The sequence below is a fragment of the Myotis lucifugus genome, unplaced genomic scaffold, assembly GCF_000147115.1.
Source record: "Myotis lucifugus unplaced genomic scaffold, Myoluc2.0 scaffold_3700, whole genome shotgun sequence".
Taxonomy (NCBI): Eukaryota; Metazoa; Chordata; class Mammalia; order Chiroptera; family Vespertilionidae; genus Myotis; species Myotis lucifugus.
The window spans coordinates 1,018-13,336 of record NW_005874748.1 but is presented as its reverse complement, the minus strand read 5'-3'; the positions used below and the strand labels follow the sequence as shown (position 1 = coordinate 13,336).

General features: G+C 47.9%; 2 pseudogenes; both read left to right on the top strand.

The window, feature by feature from the left end:
• The first annotated feature begins 205 nt into the window (after nt 1-205).
• Nucleotides 206-4,221, top strand: LOC111824657 (annotated as a pseudogene).
• Nucleotides 4,222-10,093: 5,872 nt separating this feature from the next.
• Nucleotides 10,094-10,875, top strand: LOC106695847 (annotated as a pseudogene).
• The last annotated feature ends 1,444 nt before the right edge of the window (nt 10,876-12,319 follow it).

Here is a 12,319-nt window from a genome sequence, read left to right as displayed (position 1 = left end):
AGCATCTGCCTGGGCACTGAAGGGCCTGAGGTTCAATTCCTGGTCTAGAGCACCTACCTACCTGGCTTGCAGGTTTGATCTCTCATATGGGAGGCAACCAATGGATGTGTCTCTCTCTCCCCCCTTCCTCCCATCCACTCTCTCTAAAAATGAATGGAAAAAATATCTTCCGGTGGGGATTAATAAAAAAAAAAAAGAGTTGGAGAAATACACGGACATTGATGAAGATGGAATTCTTGGCAAACTCTCCGAAGAGGAACTGAAACACTTGGGAAATGTTCCTGATGACCTAGATCCCCCCCTACCCCCACCCCCGAGTGCCCTGCCACCAGCTGGATTCCAACAGAAACAGCAGACAGAGAGCAGCCACCAGCCCATCTGACCCTGAGCACCTCCCTCCTCATGTCCCTGGACAAGGAGGCTTTGGACTAGGGAGACGGGGAAGACCCTGCCCTTCCCCGGAGAAAAGAAAGGGAGAAAAACTGCTTCACCAGAGGAAGCGGTAAAGGAGAAAGCGTGACCCGGGATCCAGATCCGGGAGAAACTTTGGCCAGAGCCTCCGACACTGAGCTCTACACAATGTGCTCAGTAATGCAGAGTTTGGTGAAGAAACATCCCATATCAAGGGCCTGGGAGACATGTGGTCAAAGGTGAAAGGTCAAGCCTGTGTTTGAGCGACCACCCAACCCCACAGAGGTGGAAGTAAGGCTGCAGCTGGAAGTAGGCTGTGGGGGGGTCCCCTGCCAGGAAAGGCGCTGTGGCTTTCTTTTAAGTTATGTTGGCTGAACCCAAGGCTTGGGCATAACCCTACCTTGGGGGCATTTCTGGCCAAAAGGTGAGAATGCCTTCAGCTCAACTCTTCAAAGCCCTGGTGCGGGGAATGGGTTTTTATTATGTAAATCCAGTCAAGCACTGGAAATACCTCCCTTACCTTGAGTTTTAGTGAAACCTCCTGATATTTTGGGGAATTGGGACTATAAAATAAACACGCTGCTTTGGGACTGGGTCTCTCTGCCTCTCCGCCAGAAGAGGACAGAAGCCCACCCAGGCCCAGCTTTCCTTTCTATTTCTGCTTCTGTCTTTCATTTTCTCAATCCCCAAAGCGCCTCCACTTGAAGGAACCGGTCCAAGCTCTCTTTCCTGTGTGGGATGCAGAAAAGTGAGCCCCACGCCCCAGCACAGCAGGCCATCCCAGCCTCCAAGAAGCCAATCTCCGCAGCAGGACACTCCAGTTCCGACCCTCCAGGAATTGGCAGATGCTCTGGAGACCAACATGCATGTAAGTCGCAGCCCGCAGCAATGGCCCTCGGGCAATCACTGTTGCAGAGACTCTGAAAGTAAACAAGACCTAGGAAAGTCCAAACATAGAACCCCATTTTCTAACAGGAACTCGGATCCCGGCCCTGTAGAGGCACTAAGAGGAAATGACACCTTGACCCAAACCAAGATGGACAGCCAGGGACAGCAGTTGGAACAGCCGTAGAGACGGCATTGCCCAGATGCTCCCGGAGAATTCGGGATCCTTGAATTTGGATACCGGTTTACCAAGCAAGGGCTATGAGCAAGGAGGCGGCTGCCCTCACAGAGAGTAATTGTTGTAATGTACCCCGCAAATCACAGAAGGACGCCTCAAGAAGTCGAATTAAAGGGTCACATTTATTGCAATCCGGGACTATGAGGGGCCATTCCCAAATCTCATAGTAATAAGATGGTGGCAAAACCAGACTTATATAGGCAAAGATCACAAAGGTATTGATTACATCCCAGGGTTTGGAATGAGGCACCTGGCTCGCAAAAAAGCAGATTACAGAAGCAGAATTAAGCATGTTAATTACAGTTTCGGGTCTCGGGGTCACTGAATTGACAGAAACACCTTATGAATTGACAGAAACACCTTATCTAGAGCCCTCGGGTCTTGAGACCACTGGGTTGCCAGGAACTCATTATCTAGAGACATCGAGGTAATTTAGAGTAATTAATTGCGCTGTCCTGGTCTTGGGACCACTGAGGCAACTGGAACGCACCACCTGGGGCCACTAAAACAATTTAGAGTAATTGTGCTGTCCTGTTTCCAGGTACAGAAGAATGTGCTCTCTAAGACCAGTATGACCCCAACCCGTGGGATATTCATATTACCATCAATAAGGCATTTAATTGAATGGGATGACTTATACAATTCAGAAAATCAAAATAACCTGTCCATTGTTAAACAAAGCAAATAGGTACCATACTTCATTCCCCACTGGTTTTATGTACATGAGTCAAATCATGGACTCGTCTTCATTAGTTAGGGGATTATACTGCCCCCTAACTACAAGTAGTTTGACCGAATTAATTTTTCTAAACTGCCAGCTTGGCACATTTAATTTTCATTTACTCACCCCACTTCTTTTAGGGGCATTCTCTATTCTGTTCCTGCTCTCCTGTCCCCTAGCACATCTAGCCCCACTTGGCCCTGGACTTTCTCACTGGCTAGAAAAAATGTTCTTACAGTTACCAAGTGCCCTAGCGCCACAGTCCCCGTCAGTACTGTCCTCACTGAAGTCTAGTTCCCCTCCTACGGGCGTCAAGCCTCCTCCTGGATCTCACGGGTGAGGCCGCTGGCTGCCGGGATCAAGGCCGTTTCCTGGTGCAGGAGCTGAGAGTGGTGTAGCCAGGTCTGGATGCTGTCAGCAGGGCGACAGTGTATAATCCCTTCCAAGTTGGGGTGAGTCCTTGGGTCATGAACTTCTTTACCCACACCGAGTCCCCAGGCTGAAAGTGATGTACAGGATCCGAGGTGGGACTGGCAGGGCGTCTCGCACAAGCTTATGGGTAGCTCTCTGGGTATACTGCAGAGCCTGCAAGGACTTGAGCAAGGAATGGTTATGACTTTGAGCTTTTAATTCCTCCCCTAACTTTGGGTAGGATAGGGGGAGGTTTACCAAACATGATTTCAAAAGGAGAGAACCCCTCCCGGTTGGGGGTACACCTGGACTGTATGTAGGCAAAGGCAGGAGGTTGGTCCAGTTTTCACCGGTTTCTGGGATAAATTTAGTTAAAGTCCTTTTAGAGTCCTGTTCATACCTGCCCTGAATTTGTGGCCGGTATGCACAATGGAGTTTCCAATTTAAGCCTAACACCTTAGCTTTGAGATACCTTGACTACAAGGCGGGGCTGTTATCTGATCCTATAACTGCTGACAGCCCCAATCTAGGTATAGGCAGTTTCTGTCCTGGTGGCATAGGCTTAAACCCATCCCGAGAAAGAGTCTATAGAAAATTAGCAGGTACTTATACCCTGATGTCAGCGGCTTAATCTCTGTGAAATCCGCCTCCCAATGCTCTCCTGGGGAGTTTCCCCGGGCCTGAATTTCCAGGGGGACCCTCTTACCTTGCTTGGCATTTATCTGTGACCTGCCTCACAAAAGTTCAGAAGTCTTGGTGACACCTATGTGAGTAGCCTGGTGTAACTGGGCAACTAAAGTCCGACCTAGAGCCTCTGGGACCAACAGTCGCCATCTGGTAGAGTTCACCAACCATTTGGTCCTCTGGTAGCTTGCTTCTGTTCTGCCAATTCCTCCTCTTGTAAAGGCCCCACTGGTTCTTGGGCGGCTTCCTTGGCAGCTTGGTACTGGGTGACCCTGGTGTTTGACATCCATCTCTCCAGAGCATCTCGAAGGAGGGCTTCCACAGCATGGGGTGTTGTTAGGGCTAGTTCCTGGCCCAAAGTCAGCTTATCTGCCTCCTTTACCAGCAATGCTGTGGCAGCCACTGCCCGGAGGCACGCTGGCCACCCTGCAGCCACGGGGTCTAGTCTCTTAGACAGATAGGCCACAGGTCTCTTCCAGGGACCTAGAGTCTGGGTGAGAACCCCTTTGGCAATGCCCCTTACCTCACTCACGTAGAGGTGGAAGGGCTTCCTGACGTCTGGCAAGGCTAGGGCAGGTGCTGAGACGAGAGCCTTCTTTAACTCTTCAAAGGCCCATTGCTCCACTTCGGTCCAGTTTAACGGCTGCGCCTCCCCAGCGCTTGAGCACAGAAGTTCAGCAATCTCCTCGAACCCTGGTATCCACAGGCAGCAGTATCCAACTGCCTCCAAGAATTCCTGAACCTGCTTCTTGGTTGTAAGATTGCCTCTATTCAACTGAGGGAGAGGGTCCGTCTGCCTTTGCTAATGCTGTACCCCAGGTATGTGACATCAGAGGAGCACAACTGTGCCTTCTTAGCTGACACCCGGTAGCCTAATGCTTATAAGGTGCCTAACAGGCCCTCAGTGGCTTGTCGGCATTTTTCCTCAGTATCTGCTGCCAGCAGAAGGTCATCTACATACTGGAGTAGGGTACATTCTGGATGCTCCTCTCTAAAGGCAAGTAGGTCCAAGCTCAAGGCTTCATCAAAAAGGGTGGGAGAGTTTTTGAAACCTTGAGGCTGTCTAATCCAGGTTAATTGTCCTGAGAATCCACCCTCTGGGTCATTCCACTCGAATGCAAAGATAGCAATTCCCTTCTTTGCTTCTAAACTCAGGGGGTATTGCCTTACCCGAGCTGGAGTGGAGGTGGCTTGCATTTGGACTACTACAGGAGCTTGATGACCTGCTAACCCCGGGGGGGGGGGGTTGTTTTCTGCACAAACCATGGGAAAGAGACGTAATTTCCCCAAGTAAGCAGAGTCACATTGGCCCTTTCCTGCAAGAGATATTCATCTGAGAGAGGACAGGTTAGAAGAATGCGGCCAGGGGAGAATGGGTCCGGACCTGGGTTCCTTGGATCCACAGTGAAGTGTGCTCCGTCCCCCTCGAAGGATATGGTGGCTTGTAGTTTCTGTAAGAGATCACGTCCAAGAAAGGGGTACGGGCAAACTGACATGACCAGAAACGAGTGAGTTACCGTGTTCTTTCCAATGTCCAAAGTCCTCTTTGATGTCCAAGGAAAAAGGCAGTTTGTCCGGTGGCTCCCTGGACCGATGTCTTCTTAGATGTTACGGGTCCCGTTGGCTCTGTCAAGACTGAATAGGCTGCTCCAGAATACACCAGGAAACTAAAAAATTATTATTCTGGGCTCTAAGGGGTTCAAGGAAAAGGAGTCTTGGCCCTATTAGTCCCCCTCCCTGAGTGTAAATCCTTCAGAGCCTGGGTTTTCCCTTCAGCCTTCCGCTTTCCTTTGTTAACCTCCCAGGATATTCTCTCTTCCAGTGCCCCCACTTCCTACAACAGGCACACTAATGCCTTCCTAGTTTGCCGCCGGCCTTTTCTTTCCTTAAGCCCTGTTTCTCCTCTGGGGTGTCCCTACTGTTAACGACTTTCTGGGCTACCTCTACCAGCTGTAACCAATTCATTCCTTCAAATCCTTCTAATTGTTAGTTTCTTTTTCTAACTACTGCCTTTTAAGCTGCCCCCCCCCCAAAAAACCCCCAAGAAAACACAGTGAAAAGTGTCCAAGGAGGCCTTGTCCCCGGGGGTTCTTGGGTCTCATTGGGGAGCAGGGAGGCACAAGGAGGCACAGGGAAATTTCCCTCCTCACCACCTACTCAAAATAACCCCTCGGGGGATGAGAGGCAATTATACCCCGGTGAGCAAAGGGTGCAGGAGATGGGAGCCTAATAGGTGGAGGTGGGAAGCTCGGTGCAGGTCCCCAGGTGACAGTGGAGGTGCTCCCCTCACGAGAGGAGGTGGGGGGAGGCATTTTCATCTGGCAGTCCTTTTCTCTCTGTTCCCCCTGGGGAAAAGCGCTTGCCTCCAGCCAGCAATGGTGGCATGGTGGGGGCCAGCAGCCCTTAGCTGGCCAGGGGAAATATGCCCTGCATGTTACAAAGCGCTCCTGTGGCAGTGGGTTGGGTACCAGGCCCCTGCCATCATACCCATCCCCTGTGACAGAGCAGCGATCTGGTCTCTCCCAAGGGAGTGCACTGGAAGGGGATATCAGCCCCTCCTCTGCTAGCAGCAACAGGTACCGAACCCTTTCAGTACATTTGACCAGCTTCATTCCCACCCACCTTTACAGATTCCAGGGCCCATTGTCTTCCTTTAACCAGCAAGCCAAAGGACACTGGCCTGTATTATTTCCCATTGTGAGTTAGAGGAAGACAATCCCTGTGGAGGAAAATGACTCTTAGTCGGCTTGGAAAAGAAGGCAGAGGATGACAAGGGTGTGCAGGGAAATTTTACTAAAAGCCTGGAGGGTCTCCTGAAAGATCCTCAATTCATCACAGGCAGGGGGCAGGGCCCATAAATTCTCTCTGCCCTGAGGAATGTCCCAATCAGACAAGAAAAGCCACAAATACCTTTAAATCTACTCTAGAATTCCAAAATTTCAACCCAACACAGAAATATCACAGAGCAAATCAAAGTCCCTAGTACACAAACATAGACAGAAATGTTTACTAGTTAGGCGGTGCTGGGGGCTAGCCCCAGCAGTCCAGGGGTTCCCAAAGGTGTGGACGGAGTCGGCGAAGAAAGTTTTACACAGAGACAGCGTTCAGAACTCTCTAGCTTTCCTTAGTCTCCGTGGATCTTCCCTGTGCCTGGCTGAGGCCACAGAGAAAAAGGAGAGAGATCCCAAGGCAACCTGAGCCTTTATTTTATAGCGAGAGGTAAACAAGGTAGTGGTTTCTATAGTTACACAGTTCTTGTGAGTTTCACTTGTTTTGACCATAGTTACACTTCCTGCACTTCCCTCAGCCCATTAGCTACCCAGATAAGATCTAGAGAGCCTCATAAGGTCAAGCCTAATTATGCTAAGAGGACTGTGCCCTCTAAACTGGGAATTGTTTGTGACTTTGCCCACAGGTCAGTCCCGAGGCTTAACCCTATATCAGCTCCCCACAAGGCGGGCCGATTCCACCTCTGACAGAGAGCAAGCACCCTTTGGGAAAAGAACCCAGCGGCCACTCGGGGGTGTTTGCTATCGGTCAGAGCATTCAGCCTTAAATCAAACATTTTTTTCTCTCGCAGACTTCCACACTTACATGAACAAATAATTATACCTAAGTAGACATACAGACATCAAATAAACATCCACACTTACACCCTTTCAGTGAACAAGTACTTTTACAGTCTTGGGAACTTTGGCAGATAACAGGAACACCGCCCAAGTCCCCTGATGGGGGCCTGACAAGAACAGATGTGGGGGCCTTTGGCTGCGGGGTATAAAGTCTCCATTCTTCCTCTCTCGGCTTTGGTGTGATGGGAGGAAAGAGAAATGTTGAATGGATGATAGGCCAGTGAGCTGGGACAGGCCTAAGGGCAGGATCATTGGAGAGGTCTCTTCACCTAGGCAAGGCTGTGCTGAGCCATCTGGGGCAAAAGTGGTTTCTGCTTCCATTTTGGCTAAAAGGTCTCTGCCCATTAGAGGGACCAGGCAATCTGGCAAATACAGGAATTCATGAACCACCTGGTGGCCGCCTAACTGACATCGGCGGGGGCAGCAGAACGGTCTGCAGCTGTGGTCCCGGTAGCTCCAATAATGGTGACTTCCTGTCCTGAGAGGGGAGCTACCTTCTGAGTAACTACCGAGTGCTCTGCCACTGTATCAATCATAAAGTTCACAACTGGCCCCCGATTTTCATTTCGACCATCGGCTCATGGGGGCCCAGTTGGAAAGAGCCCAGTCTGTCCTAGTCAGAGTCCGCTGTTGCCAGTCCGAGGAGGTCTGCCTCAGGCGGCTCTGGCCAATAGCAGCTGGGTGGTTTGGATGGCCTGGCCAGCTTCTTCTGGCTTGCTCCTGCCCTGCCTGCCTCTTCACTTCTGCTACTAAAACTTTACTCTGTCCCTTCTTACACACGCAGAACCAGACCCAAGGCGGCGAGGTTTGAGCAATTTTAAAATTCCTTAACATACATTCTAAGACTCGAGTTTGAGTTTGAGGAGGAGCTATTACCCATGTTGCAGGGAGGGACCTGGTTGCCTCCTCCTTAAAAAATACCTGAATAAAAGAACTAATCAAAATAAGGCTTAGTTTCTAACTTCATTTGTCCTTGGGTGTGGACAGCAAATGACACTAATCAGATTGACATGATCTATTTAACCTTTGTTTAGGGAGGCAAATGCAAAGCATTTACTCTCAAGTGTCCCTGGTTTAGGGAAGATAGGATTTCTGCTCAGTTTCCCCATCTCACTTGTCCCAGCTCACTGGCCTATCATCCATTCAACATTTCTCTTTCCTCCCATCACACCAAAGCCATGCTTTCCAGTTAGTTAGAACTCTTAGCCTTAATTTTTAGGTGACATGTAAATAGTTAACATTCCTCAGATTAGCAATACATTCATATTTTCTAAGAGACACAAACAGAAATTTCACTAGCTAAACAATTTTAAACAACAAAGACACACATTTAAACAATAAAGACAGATAACATTCCCCATTAAAAACTTTGAATCACCTCAGAAACTCAGATGTTTAGAAGGTTTTTTCAAAGGAAACAAAACAAAACAGAAACAAACAAAAACACTTTTACACAGGCGCGCGCCACATTTATACCACAAAATACCAACAAATCAGTTTCAATTGTGCCGAGATACAAAACAAGTCCCTGAACAGAGGCAGTAGAAAACTGCCTAGGAACGCTTCTCTTCTACCTTTTTTAAAAGACAGGCCAGACTCGAACCCTTTGCCAGTCCGAGTTTTGACTTCCCTCCTGGAAGTCCCAGAGACAGTGAATACTGTCTAAAAGCCATTCCTCCAGATACAGGACAAGTCCCTGAACAGAGATCCTTGATAACCTAGATCAGTAATCCATTCACACAATCCCCCAAAAATTAAAGAGGAAGGAAAGGACCATTCAATGTCCTCCAAGAGGATTTCGGCGAAATGACAAAATCGACAGACTGAACACATTGGACTCACAAATACATTGGATTCACAAACCAAAACCAAAACCAAAAAAAAGCTCACAAACAAATCTAAATCCAAAACCAAAAAGGCTCACAAAAATCCAAAACCAAAAAGGCTAGCAAAGACAAAACAAACCAGACAAATGCAACCTAAGGTTGCCCAGACCCGGACCCCCAGATGCCGTCGCGCGGTCAGACTCCGAGGTCCCGCTGCGTCCAGTCCTCTTTTGAGTCCACTACCAGTGACCGGCCCCAGAACTCCAGAACTTACCTCTAGAGGTTTTTCAGGTGACTCCTGAAAATTTTTTAGGGACGGGCGAACGTCCCCTGCCTGTTCGCTGGGTCGGAAGGGAGTTCTCCGGGGCCCTGGAACTTCTCAGGGTGCGCACCCCCTAGAGACCCCTCAGTCTCCACAAATGGCTCAGGGGAGGTTCGGCCTCCCTTTGCATCCAAAACAGCACCCCTAAAGGGGCTGCATCTCACTGGAGCCTCCAAATGTTGTAATGTACCCCGCAAATCACAGAAGGACGCCTCAAGAAGTCGAATTAAAGAGTCACATTTATTGCAATCCGGGACTATGAGGGGCCATTCCCAAATCTCATAGTAATAAGATGGTGGCAAAACCAAACTTATATAGGCAAAGATCACAAAGGTATTGATTACATCCCAGGGTTTGGAATGAGGCACCTGGCTCGCAAAAAAGCAGATTACAGAAGCAGAATTAAGCATGTTAATTACAGTTTCGGGTCTCGGGGTCACTGAATTGACAGAAACACCTTATCTAGAGCCCTCGGGTCTTGAGACCACTGGGTTGCCAGGAACTCATTATCTAGAGACATCGAGGTAATCTAGAGTAATTGCGCTGTCCTGGTCTTGGGACCACTGAGGCAACTGGAACGCACCACCTGTGGCCACTAAAACAATTTAGGGTAATTGTGCTGTCCTGTTTCCAGGTACAGAAGAATGTGCTCTCTAAGACCAGTATGACCCCAACCCGTGGGATATTCACATTATCATCAATAAGGCATTTAATTGAATGGGATGACTTATACAATTCAGAAAATCAAAATAACCTGTCCATTGTTAAACAAAGCAAATAGGTACCATACTTCATAATGACCTGTTTTGTGAAAAGTGAGTTGAAGGAGACCAAGGGTCAATTTCCACAAGAGGCGAAGTTTCACCCTGGCAGCCATTATTTATTTATTTTTAAATATATTTTATTGATTTTTTTACAGAGAGAAAGGGAGAGGGATAGAGAGTTAGAAACATCGATGAGGTGTTCTGCATCCAGCGGCGGCGGCACCCGCCGTGACCCCGACCCTCCGCCCCCGGACTCGACTGGCAGCGCAGCCCCCCCAGCCTCGTACTGTTGTCGGAAGCAAGAGCCTGTGCTTAAATAAGAAATAAGGCCTCATTGGAGACATTCAAGCAAAAGTTGGACAACTACTTTTCCAGAACAGAAAGGAAACTCATGCATCAGAAAAGGTGACTAATAAAGGTCCCGAAAGAATATGGCTGCACAAATTCCAGAATCTGATCAGATAAAACAGTTTAAAGAATTTCTTGGAACCTACAATAAACTTACAGAAACCTGCTTTTTGGACTGTGTTAAAGACTTCACAACAAGAGAAGTAAAACCTGAAGAGACCACCTGTTCAGAACATTGCTTACATAAATATTTAAAAATGACGCAAAGACTATCCATGAGATTTCAGGAATATCATATTCAGCAGAATGAAGCCCTGGCAGCCAAAGCAGGACTCCTTGGCCAGCCACGATAGAGACGTCCTGAGGGGTGGACTTTCCCTGAAAGGTTGCCAATAGCTTTGCACTGGAAGTGAGGATTCATCTGATAGAATCCCCTGAAAGCAGTAGCCACCATGTTAACCATCTGTCATGACTGGCAAATGGAAACCACTGGAGAAACGAAATTGCTACTTACCAGGGATAATCAAAATAGAAGGTCTTACTGTCCAATCAACATGTAAGACGCAACATTTGTTGAGGCCTTATGATTCAGGAGCTTAGTCACTTGATTAGAAAAATAAACCATTATTTCTTCAATAGTGACTATTAATTTTAAAGCAAAATCATGAGATAGAAACAATTTTTATTTCTAAAAGTTAAATAAATGGAAATATCACTGCGCAGTTGTTTATGCTATATCCTAATATAGTATTCTGACTGGACTGTGGATACGTTGAAGTGTTTTTTCAATCAGGATCATCTTCCAAGTATTCCTGTTCATTCATGTCTGCCTCCAATTGCTGGTAAATACATAAAATAGTTATTAATCAAAAAAAAAAAGAAACATCGATGAGAGAGGAACATCGATCAGCTGCCTCCTGCACACTCCCCACTGGGGATGTGCCCGCAACCAAGGTACATGCCCTTGACTAGAATTGAACCTGGGACCCTTCAGTCCTCAGGCCGATGCTCTATCCACTGAACAAACCCGTTAGGGCCCGGCGGCCATTTAAAAAGGAACAAAAACTCTTCTTCTGAAACAGGAACAGAGGGTCTGGTGCCGGTGGGATCCTGGTGTGCGGAGACGATACCAGAGGAGGTGTGGGCGCAGGGCCGGGGCTCTGAGGGTGCAGAGACAATAAATAGCGCAGTTGAATCTTTGTGGTGCGTTTCACTGTCCGCATGGCCGGCAATCAGAGAGGGCGACAGGCCTAACTCCTTGAGAAAATCGCCCTGACACCTCCTCCCCAGCTAGCTGTACAGATAGGTTGGGGGGGGGGGGGGGAATCTAAAATACATGAGTTTCAAAAAGAAAGAAAGAAATAAAATAAAATACATGAGTTCCCAGGGTCTTCTTTCTGTCCTGGTCCTTGTAAAATTAGCACCAGATGCTGTAAAGATCAGCCCTGAGACGCTGTCTCCTTTCACACAGGGCCTGTCCCTAAGCTTCTTTCTGAGTGATGGGCCATTTGGGCTCCAAAGCTGCTTATCTTTTCCTTCTTTTTTTTTCTTTTTTTTTTTTTCACAAGAAGCCATAACTTTACTAATGATAGAAGCAGTACAAATGTCAACCCAAGCTGCAGTAACTCTTTCGAAACACCAAAAAAAGGTCCTCCTTTTAAGCCCGGCTGGCATGGCTCAGTGGCTAAGTGTTGACACATAAACCAAGAAGTCACCGACTGGATTCCCAGTCAGGGCACATGCTTAGGTTGCAGGCTCGATCCCCAGTAGGGAGCGTGCAAGAGGCAGCCGAACAATGTTTCCATCTCTCTACCCCGCTCCCTTCCTCTCTCTAAAATCAATAAAGAGATTTACGAGGTGGCTGCAAACTGCTGTTCAACTTAGTTTTCCTATTCCACTTGTCCCGGAATTTTCCTAGCTTCTTACTATTCTATACACACCCACTGTTAAGTTTCTTCTGTATCCTTGCCAGCTCTTTTTAGGTACATTGCTCTCTGTGGGTATATCTCCCCTTTAAAAAAAAACAATGGGGGGGGAGCAACTCATGGTCCTGCATCTTTGTTTTATTCACATTAAAATC